Raw genomic sequence first — 12,438 nt, 5'->3', positions numbered from 1 at the left:
AGCGAATCCTCTTCCGGCAACGTTTGTTCGAGATGCTGTGCGTATGCTGTGGCCACATCCGGCTGCTTCAGTCGCTTAAGGTCATACCGAGGCGGGCGTCGGTACCGAAGGGTGTTAACGACGGAGAGTTTAGGCGCAGCTTTACCATTACCAGGTAGTGGTCAGAGTCCGTGTTAGCGCCACGATAGGTCCTGACGTCGATAATGTCGGAGAAGTGCCGTCCATCGATCAAAATGTGGTCGATTCGTGATTCTGTTTACTGTGGTGATCTCCAGGTGTATCGGTTTAGAAGGCTGTGCTGGAAGTAGGTGAAACGAATGGCCATATTCTTGGAGGCGGTGGAATCAATTAGTCGTAAGCCGTTTTCGTTCGTGAGCCGGTGGGCGCTGAACTTTCCAATAATCGGTGTGAACTCCTCCTTCTGGCCAACCTGAGCGTTCTAATCTCCTATGATGATCTGCGCGTAAAAATCGTCTTTATCATCATCAGTGCTTCCGGAGTGAGGGCTGTGCACGTTTATTACCATTTATTATGATATTGTGCAGCAATACCCCCACTAAGGATTACCGCTACACGTTGGACTGTCAGCGCGCTCCTGTTTCCTCTTGAACGATTCCGCGACGACGGAACGTTTCAGCTGAATGTTGGATCCGGTGAGTTCGTTTCAATTGAGCCTTACATGGCCTGTGTTTTATTAAGGGCTATTGGTGATCGGGTTTGTTCCGATCAACTTAGATCGGCAAGCTGCACGATCTGCGGTCAATTTCGCATCTGAGCATTTCAAAAATTATGCGAGAGTTATACTTATGACTACTTCACTACCCTGGTGATCATAATAAAACTTGTTAACTGGAAAATGGGTTCTTGTAAGTCTATCGTGAGAATTTAGTAGAGCTGGTTGAAGCAGTTTTTATAATTTTGAACTACAGGTTACTTTAATAAGACTATATATGATATATTACTATATATTGGGTATTGGGGAGGGGTAGCATAAGGGAGTTAATTGAACTGTTGACTGGATGAAAGTGCGTGGGGTCGCCAGCCTTTTGTCATGAGAAAACAGCCTTAGTGTTGTCTTCCAAAGGTCTTCAAAGATATTAACTAGCCCTGCTACAACAAACCATCAGGTAGATCATTCCATCCCGATATGATTCTGCAGCCATAGGTAATCCTTGCGCTGATGGTGGCTAAATAATCATCATCATCATCATCATCATCATGAAAACTAAACATTATGAAACCGTTATGGTATTCGAAATCGAGCTTGCTGTGAAGAAACCATTGTCCAAATCCTTGGGATGTTTTCAGTAAATCGTATGACGAGTTGCAAAGTTACTCGTCATATGATTTTGAGTTTTGCTGAAGATTCCCTTATGTCAAGAATAAAATAGGTGAATTTTGTAATGGAGAGAAGATCCAGTATACAAACAAATCTTTTCGTTTAAGGTATCACTCGCATGTTGACCTTGAACAGTTTACACTCTTGAGAGATCAGCTAGGTCTCAATAAAAGTTCAGAGGGAGGTACCGCTTTTTGACGATGCTAGGTGTTTTTAACGAGCGTAATAAACTTGACATTGAAAAGCTTTTTCAATTGTGTTCTACTCTTTTGGATAGCGTAATCAATTACACCCAAAAGAAGAATGTACCAAAAATTGACGTTTTTACAGCAGTTGTAAGGTTTTACATTTGATAGTTGTTTTAATTGTATGGTTAAACATTTTAAATTTCGTTATTGGATTCGAATTGTTATACTCACAATGGTCGGTCCTGGTTGTGGCACAGGTATTCTAGTATCCTTTCCTTGTTTTTTATTATCATATTTAAAGGCTTGTTGCTGTTCCGAAAATCCCAGTCTACTTGTAATGGCTAGTATAAAAGACCATCGAAATGTAGCAAAGTATTCCTTAGATTCCCATCATTAACCTACTAACTTCGAAAATTTGTTTGTCTAGCTTTGGCGAATCTGAAGGAAATGCTACTACCGACGATTCACGAACGTTCACAGTGGATGACAGCAAACTCACTAGTCATCGTTATGTAATATAAACCCATTCATAAGGACTAGCGTGCAAAACTGCTTCAACGATCCCAACTCACTTGCGTCTGTATTCAACTCGCGCCAAGTGACTCAGCAAAAAGATGCAAAGGTTTCGCGCTATACTTAAACTTATCGCCGGCCGTAGTATGACACTACTTGCAACCACAGCATGACTTGCTATTTCTTCTCTCTCTCTGAGTTTGTCGATGATTTTGCTCGCCTTGATTCATGCGAAAGTTGTTTTTTAGTGATTTTATTCTTTCTTTCGATTCTCTTATCAGCCTCATTTCGTATTGAGTTCGATTAAAACAGCTGATTCAGCTATAATAGTTTGATGAGCATCACATTTTCATTCCAATCAAGCAATATAATAACAGAAAAGTAATGATCAAATATCAAATCAAATTCAGTTGCCAAATCGAAGTTGGATATTTATAAATTTTAAAGTTGAATGAATGTTTGTTGGCTCCGGAAGTGGAGTTCGAAGATGAAGATGAATATCGATTTCATGGTCCTAATTAGTTAAGAATCGTTCGAAACATACGTGTAAAGTGTACCATTTGTTCTCCCGAATCTTAGAAGACTAACAAACCATTACCAAATCAATTGACCACCATTACTTAGAGAAAACATGTAAAACATTATCTCTTGCGTGAACGAAAACAGCAAACTCACAACATCAAATTTACATAAAAACTGGAAGAAACCGAAAAATTTCGAAGCTTGCCAAGCATGCCGAGGGTTCTACAATTCTGTCGAAAACTACACCGTTGCAAAAGTTATTAATCGATGAATGTGACTGTTACTTGCATTATATTCGTATTATACAACAAATCAGAAGAAAACAGAGAATTATAAATTAACAAAACACAAACAACCGTAAACACTAATTATACAACTATACAAAAAGTGGAAGCAAAAGAATATTAAAGATATTTAAACTGGAAAAGCCACTCTCGAATTAACTTATACTTCACAGAAGATATAGAAACTGAACACCGGAATATTAGGCGACAAGAACATGAACATTACATCACTCGCAAACACAAAGAAAAAACACAATACCAAATCTCCATTGGAAAAACACACATTCGTAAACAAATTCATTGAAGAAATGCTCTATTTAACTGGTTGAAAATTAAGACATCAACATCAGAATACGTGTAAGTTTGACTGTAATATTTTACTTTCGGTGTAAATACTTAACATACCATTGGGAAAGTAAATGAGAAAGAATACGATGAGGAAAAGTTCGTAGCAAGACCAGTAAGTTAGGAACTAATGAAACCAGGGATGTGACAGGAGCGAATAATGCTCACAATGTACGTATTAGGTATCGGTAGTTTGGGACAGAAGAGAACTTAGCAGATATAGAGAACAAACATATATATATTTCACTCACAGTCGTTCACAGTTGGATCATAGTGTGCAGAGAGGAAACTAACAAAAACCATGTATAATTATAGAGAAGCGAAGATGATGAAGTATATTAGAGGCAGGACAGGAAATATATTATCGTTACAGAAAATAAAGAAAACAAAAAGTCTAACAGAAAAAAAAAAACTAATCGCTGAGAGGCGCGTGCACACCATTTATTGTTGGCGGATCTTATGATGACCGATCCCTGCGGATGAGTGTTTCACACTTCAGTGATTTGGGGACCGTGTGTTCTCGATCTTGAGTGATGTGAGGACATTTATTGCCAGCTACTATTTCCCGTAGGTAAGTGACTATTAGTAATGTTATTTTGATTGATGATGACAATTGTGTCAAGGCGCGAATGCTGCGAAAGGTATTGTTAAACAACCCTTTGTATGTGTTCTGGAGTCCCAGAGCACTTTGAAGAACTGTTACCTCTGTGTATATGAATTGATGCATGAACATAGGCCAGGAGAAGTGGATGAACTTGTCATTCATTTTTCTGTCAATTCTCATACAAAATCTACTTTTTCTTAGACATAAATTCACTCTAGGTGAACCACTTCCCCTGGCCTATTTCTCACATGTTTGTGTGCTTCCACGAGACATTTTTCAAGCACACACGGAGAAATGTTTTTACCTATTTTTTGAGTTTACTTTACCCAAAATTAAGTATATCGATTATAGTTTCTACCCAAAATCTCTCGGTTTTCTCTTTCTCCCACACGAATGTTGTCAAAAATAGAGAGAGCTGCATCTACCCAATGGGGGTACTTTGGCCCAATAAGCCAAATTTTGGTAAATGCAACTTTTCTTATGTTTGGGTCGAAAGAACTCAATTTTGCGTTAAATCAATCCAAAATTGAGTATATTTTTCTAAAAAAAGTTTCTGGCCGTATGTTAGTTACGAACATATTTTGAGAAGTTATTGGAAACTTATGCATGATTTGGACCAAGCACAACAATTCTTTAACATTTGGCAGTCTTTGTGGCACATAAATTGTATAACAATTTTTAGCGTGTCGAAATCACGACCGTAGATTTCTAAGCATACTCTGATCATTTTAATGAAACTTTTAGTTTGACTGCAGCCTGGCTGCTAGTTGATTTTCTATTCGCATCCCCCAGATTATTAGTATTATTCCAAACATTACATTGATTTCTTATATCTAGGTGTTCTGTGTTAGACAACACTATCATCCTAATTTGGAAAATAAAATTAAGATTTTATTAACATTTGGTTAATTATTTGCCGTAGCAGTTCAGAATTACCTGCTCATTAAAGAGAAAAAAAAATCAATAAACTTAACCTAACATAACCTAAATATATAAGGTAACAATCGTGGCAATAGAAGATTGCAAACGATTGTTGTCTAAAATGAATAATTATTTTGTTTGACGTTTGTTCCAATGTTTCAACAATGGATATTCTATGTAACTCATACCAGGGAGGAAGATTTAGAATCATTTTCAAAATTTTATTTTGATTTCTCTGCAGAGCTTTCTTCCTGGTATTACAACAGCTAGTCCATATTGGTACAGCACACAACATGGCTGGCCTGATAATTTGTTTGGAGATCAAAACCTTGTTCTTAAGACAAAGTTTCGATTTTATGTTAATAAGTGGATACAGACATTATGGCCCTTAAAAAAATGCGAAAATTGTTGGAACGTAAATTTAGCATCCATCATGGTTAATTTCATTATTTTTGTGAGTGAATGTAATTTCTGTTTACTGTAGAATATTTTGACATAACTTCGCTATCTAGGAAATTTTTTGTCATATTTCGTACTGCCCTAAATAATATAATACAGCAAAGAAGTGTTTGTCCGCTCAAAGTTAGAAACAGCGTCTAATTGTCGTATACTCTGGTGGTAAACTTTCCACCTTCGAAAATCACACTTGAAAATAGTAGTTTGTTTGGTATCAGAGGGTGGAGTAGTTCTTAGAGAACGTGTTTTTCATGGTCATAATAAAATATTCTGCCAGGGTAATAGCTTTGGAGACATTAGCGTCTTATGGGCTTGACATGCCTTTATTTTTTGGTTAAGTTTAATAAAAAATAAACACAGAGATCTATAATAGTTTTTTAAGGAATAAATTTGTTCCTTCGGTTAGAGACAACTTAGATCAATACTGGCTCAACGATTTTGAGCAAAACAGAGCCGCTTATCATGCTTTTATGAAGGTTCAAGCCGTTTTTTGTTTAACATGTATAGGTCTCCAATGCTGCAAGTATGAATTCATTCTATCATTTGGTATAGGCGATTGCTGGAGAAAAGGACTGTAAAGAATATCACCCCATGGTTGATGTTTTTTTATCACATAGATATTAAACTCGATGACAGCATGATAAAAATTGAAGGTATGCTTCCAATTCCTCTCTGCTAAGGTAAAAGTAACAGATAAAAATCACATTCAAAGCGAATAACAGAGTCTAAATAGATACAACAATACAAATAATGTATAACATTTATATTTCGTTTACATTTTCTATATTAAAAATTACCATAATACATGATATGATGATAGTCGCATTTTTATGGGCTATACTGCCAGGGTGGCCACCAAACCGGGAAAAACGGGAAAAAGACGGGAATGTGAATCCACCGGGAAAAACCGGGAATTTGAGATGGTCACCGGGAAAATCGTTTGGAAAGAACATTTCCTATATCCGCACCATAAGTTGTAGAAAATTGTTATGTTTGCATATATTGTAATTCAGCATTTGTGAATTTGTGCAGGTAACTTTCATTGGAATTCATTAAAACTTTCAATGATTCAATTTCTATTTTGTTACACTATAATTTTATAATGTTTCACTTTTCTCAACCGTGTTTCAAAATACATGTATTTGTTTTGCGATTCCGTTGCAACTTTTCATCAACAAGATGAACACCATAAAGACCTGCTTTATCTACAAAAAAAAAAAAGCTGAAATGTGTTACTTTTCAGCACTGTTGCAGGTGGGGTCAACCAAATATCCCAGTCTTTTCATGCCATATCATCTAATTCTATATCATTTTTGCGATCCGGATCCGATAAAGACTTTTTATTCCGGTATGGGATTGGATCGTCCAGCATTCGAATAGGAGGCAGCAGATCAAGCTAATGTATGCGACGTCTTACCTATCCTGTCTTTTGTTCAATGTGTATTTGTTTACTGCAAAAATACGTAGGTTTTCCTTAAATCATGACTTATGAACCAGCCAAATTATGGTTTAATTGATCGCTTAACCATTTCGAAAATGCGATCATAAGTTTCATAAGTGAGAGCTTTGAATTATTTAAGAACCATCACTTGGAATTATTTTTGTAGCAATCTCTAGAAGAACTGCCCTTCTCTTGATGTTGGGTACAAATTAATCGAATGTAGGTGACATGTTATCAATTTTTGAGCACATTGAGCACAAAATTTGAACTGGCCTGAAGTGAAATGCAAACATTATAAACGATTGATAATTTCAATTAGGCAATTATAATTGCGTTCATTACCGATTTTCATAGAATGACTAATGAAATTAATTAATGAAATTCTTCACCAAAACCATGAGTAAAACTTTAAAATTTTAACAATAATCGTTGTGGTGCCAGATCATAATTATTCCTTAAGAAATTATTAAGTCTGTTTGCCTCAGTGTAGCAGATGTACAATCGCTTTGAACAAGGAGTCGGAAGAACAGCAGCGGCGCAAAGAAATTTTGCGCACGTACCTCGAAAATCCGGATCTATCTCATCGTGCCGTCAGCAGAAAGCTGGGAGATTTGGATAGGAAAGGCAAAAAATGGATCCCCGTATAGTGTTAAAGATCACAAACGGTAGTTCAAGCTTTCAAGAGGAATCCCAACAGTTCAGTTCGAAATGTGGGGATGAAACTGAATCTCCAAGGCCTCCAAGAGTGTTTAGGTACCGGGGGCAGTATGGACACCCGGGGCAGAATGGACACCCACTGTATCTTTGCATAAGTGAATACTTTTACACTTTCAATGCAAACAATATTTCATTTGCCTCTCGGAAGAGTAAATTATCCACTAAAATTTCAGAAAAAATGTTCAAAACATTGATTTTAAATCGAAAAATTGAGCATGATTATATTTGGTTCGAATATTATAACATTCACACCTCACCAAATAAGGTTTCAGAGACAAATGACTGCAAGTTGACCGATAATGTAACTCTTCATTGAATCTTCAATTATTTATGCTATATTAAAAAATATAGTAGATTTTTTTTCTGGTACTTTAAGACATTGAAAAACTTATATAAAAATTTCTTATACTGTTGGGGCAATATGGACACCGGGTGACAAAGTAGAGCTGACACTTCAAAGAGAAAGAAATTTAACTTCAAACACAAAATTATCCAAAAATATTTAGCATTCAATATGCAATGATTATGAAGCGGAACTACAAATCGGTTGAAAATCGTCAATTCTCGCATCACCTGTGATCTCGCCCTAAAAGCCATTGGTAACCGAGTGTGTAGCTCTTTGTTTCTAAGCAAATGAATCGACCAGGATGAAAACTATCACCACTGGTAGATAGAGGAGTATCTTCTCTTTATCCTAGCATTGTTGAATAACGTGTAAATCCATCCGATTGCTCGGTAACAACAAGCTACACACTCGGTTACCAATGGCTTTTAGGGCGAGATCACAAGTTATGCGAGAATTCTTGATTGAAACTAACATGGAGGCAATATTGAAAATATCTCTATAAAAATGTCGTAAATTGGTTTTAATCATGTTTCAGTGGCACAGTGACCTGTCACTATGGTTTCCTGAATATGTACTTTATTTTTCGAGGTTTTGAGAACGATCGCGGGACAATTTTCATATAAACATTATGGTGTCCATACTGCCCCATGGGGGTGTCCATTTTGCCCCGCTAGCTTGATGGCGACTACCAAATATTTTAAATCCTTTCTTGAAAACAAAATATTTTTTTCTAATTATCCAACCATGTTTAACAAATGCTTAAGAACTCTAAAAAGCATACTACACATGAAATAGAGTATAATATTCATGTCTTTGCAGTAAAATTAGCAAATTCCTTAGGGTGTCCATACTGCCCCGTGTCCCCCTACTTCCTCTTCTGAGGTCACACGATGGTCCTGCGATTGTCTGGCCGGATATGGCCTCGTGCCATTACTCGAAAGAGGTTTTGGAGTGGTACAAGGCTAAGGAGGTTAATTTCGTGCCGCAGCATCTCGACCCCCCGAACGCACCGGAACTGCGGCCAATTTAAAAGTACTTTCACATCATGAAGCATCCTAAGGAAGTGAAATCTAAGGAAAATGGACTGCCACGCAAAAAAAGATGGTCCAATTGTTGTAGAGGACCTTATGCGTAGTGTGAAGAGAAAAATTCGTAACATTGGATATGGAGTTGAAATTGAATAAAAAAAAACATGGGTAATATTCATAACATGTTTTATGTTACTCCCTGAGAGATTGAAGATGATTGGTTGAATATGCGAATTTTGCCAAATATGTGTGTGAGTCGCAAACTGATTCCATACCCCCTTTAAGACATTGAAGTTGAGTTTCAAATCACAGCCATTTCCTGGCAATAGGACATATTTCAGCGAAATATTTCAACCAAATCATCATACAAAAAGCAAATATTCGGAATATGAGTTTTTTACGGAATTCGAGACAGAACGGTATGACCATTTCCGTAAAACTGGTTTCGGAAAATATGGTCAGTAGAGTGGTTCAAAAAATCGTTTTTGCTCCACACCCCTTATTCGATTCTAGATCAAATTCTGAGTGTCCTCCCAAATTGGAGCTCTTTTGGATAAAAACTGAGACTGCACAAGCCCTTCAAAGTTTGTATGAGAAAAGCAAACAATTTGTTCAATCATTCATAGTGTTTGTCCACGTGCTCTTGAGAATTAGAGCAACGCTGATACTGTTAGATATAATAGTCAGCTACAACCTTGCCGAAGACCATTTTCAAATCGGTCACTTCAGTAATTAGTTATTGTGATATATTGTATTAAGGATCAAAATCTCTCCATATTTCCTGTCGATAGAATCGAGAGGATACCAAGACATTCAAAACTCTTGAATTCCGCTTGAAGTTTACCAGAACTACATGAAAATCTCACCAGGAAGCTAGTATTGTGCTCTGCAAGATAAATCCACGCAATGCGATTATGTGAAAATGTCGATATACCGTCGCAGTGATAATGAAAATCACCAAATGTTTCAGATGGGGCAAATTTGAAACATTTGTGTCCTTGAAGGACGAAAAAATCCAAGCCTACTTGAATTTTGACGTTGCGTTTGAATTGCGCGCATATCTTCTGCGCGTTACCGCCGCCACTGGATGTGGATTTAATATAAGCGCCGCAATATCTACCAATAATTAAGCATACACTATGCAAGAAATTCTCTTGTGGTTACATCCTACAACGATATCAATCTCAGTGCGCATCGTACCTTCGTGCTGTGCGTACACGAATTCTCTCTGCTCTTGGAAGTTTTCTTAAAAACTACCTAAAGCAATAAAACAGTACTTTTCAGTGCTACACAAACAGTACTTTTCAGTGCTAAAATCAAAAACGGTACTTTTCAGTGCTACTTAAACAGTACTTTTCAGTACTATTTTTTCTACTACTGATCCCTTTACGATCCTTGTTTGGACCCGTGCCTTCGATTTTTCGTTGGACCCGTTGGCGAAAGCTAGCGGTGGTAATCCTTCTTGGACACCGTCTAGGGAAAAAACCTCTCGAAGGTAACGTCTTTCTCGTTTATTAACTAAACATGGTATCAACAACTAACAAGAGGAAGGGTGAATCTCTGAATTCACTACTTCCTTCCAAAAAAGTGGGTTTTAAAACTGTCACTACACGTGGCAAGAATGAAAGAAAGGACGTTTCCCCGGAATGCAAACTTTCTTCCAAGGGTGAAATGAATTATTGTATCGAAATGAGCAATCAGTTCGATGCTCTAGACAAATTTTCCGAACACCAAATCGAAGCCACCTCTAGCCCAGGCTCTTTGATTCAAGTGAGGAAGCAAAGAGTGCCACCTATCGTGGTCAGTTGTTCCGAATTTGGGGGATTTAGGCAGGAGATCTTGAACTCCATTAGGGGAATCAAGGTTTCCTTCCAAATCGCAAAGAAAGAAGACTGTCGCGTTTTGCCGGAAACTATTAAAGATCGTGAACTTCTTCTCAGACATCTTGAAGAGAAGAAGCAAAATTTTTTTTACTTATGACGACAAAATTGAACGTTTGTTCAAAGTTGTCTTGAAAGGTCTCTCAAGTGACTATAAGTCACCTGAAGAGATCAAAAATGGAATAAATGATTTACTTGGATTTTCCCCAGTCCAAGTAATCATTATGAAAAAGAGAACCCAATCTGGCATTGTTCGAAAAGGGCTTTCTCAAGAATATTATTTAGTTCACTTCAACAAAAAAAGAACTAAATAATATTAAAGCTTTAGAAAAAGCTAAACTTATGTTCGATGTCCGTGTGACGTGGGAACATTTCCAGAAACCTGGAGGAAATTACCAGAACCCCACTCAGTGCCGTCGGTGCCAAAAGTGGGGTCATGGTACAAAAAATTGTCGCATGGATGCTAAATGCATGATTTGCGGAGGTTCTTCTCACGCTAAGGACGACTGTCCTGTGAAAGAAGATACCAGAAAGTTTGAATGCGCCAATTGCAAGGGCCCTCACAAAGCTAACTTTTGGGAATGCTCTTCACGCAAAAGAGTCGTTGAGGCTCGTGCCAGGCAGATGAAGGATAATATCCGTTGCGATAACGGTCGTTTCCGGAATTTGCCTGGTAGAGTATCGAACAATGCTCATTTATCAGTTAACGATCGCTTGATTAGGAATCATACCCACCAGGAAGATCATAATCATGCTCATTCACAAACAAATTTTAATCCGTCGGTTATTCCTTTGCCGATATCGTAGCAGGTAATTTGAACTCTTCCCCTATTCGTTCCATGAGTACCCATTCTACTTGTTTCAAATCAAATGGAAAAAACCCTACCGCCACAGGTAACTCCTACCCCGCTTCTTCGTCTACCGAAAATTCCAATGGGAAATCATCAGATGATATGTCTGCCTCTGATTTTAATTTTCTAACTGAACAATTGAATCTAATGATTGATGCAATGTTCAAAGCCACCACTATGACTGAAGCAGTCCAAGTAGGTGTAAAATTTACAAATCAATCAAATTGTTATTGGATTACGTTTTTCCAATGGATCCAAATAATAATTTAAATATTTTAAATTGGAATGCTCGTTCTCTGAATGGTAAAGAGGACGAGCTGTTTAATTTTCTTACAGCTAATAACGTGCATATAGCAGTTATTACCGAAACTTATTTAAAACCTGAATCCAAACTAAAAAAAGATCCTAACTTTTTTGTTTATCGTAATGATCGACTTGATAGGGCATGTGGGGGAGTTGCAATCATCATTCATAGGCGTATAAAACATCAACTGTTTTCGTCATTTGAAACTAAAGTTTTTGAAAGTTTAGGTGTTTCTGTTGAAACACAGTTTGGTAAATATACTTTCATAGCTGCCTTTTTGCCTTTTCAATGCTCTGGACAGCAAGTTAATTTGCTCCAAACTGACTTGAGAAAATTGACTCGCAATAAGTCAAATTTTTTTGTCATTGGTGACTTTAATGCCAAACATCGGTCATGGAATAATTCTCAAAGTAATTCCAACGGCAGAATTTTATTTGATGAGTGCTCTTCAGGATATTTCTCAATTGAATACCCGGATAGCCCTACATGTTTTTCCTCTTCTAGAAATCCATCTACGATTGACTTGGTCTTAACCGACTCTAGTCATCTTTGTAGCCAATTAGTTACTCATGCTGATTTTGATTCTGATCATGTCCCTGTTACATTTCAAATATCGCATGAAGCGATTCTCAATCCTATCAACTCCACTTTCAATTATTTACGAGCCGACTGGAATATATATGAAACGTATGTTGACTC

The sequence above is a fragment of the Aedes aegypti genome, chromosome 2 (genome assembly GCF_002204515.2).
Source record: "Aedes aegypti strain LVP_AGWG chromosome 2, AaegL5.0 Primary Assembly, whole genome shotgun sequence".
NCBI classification, from domain to species: domain Eukaryota; kingdom Metazoa; phylum Arthropoda; class Insecta; order Diptera; family Culicidae; genus Aedes; species Aedes aegypti.
The sequence above is the reverse complement of the archived record's forward strand: the minus strand, read 5'-3'. Positions refer to the sequence as shown.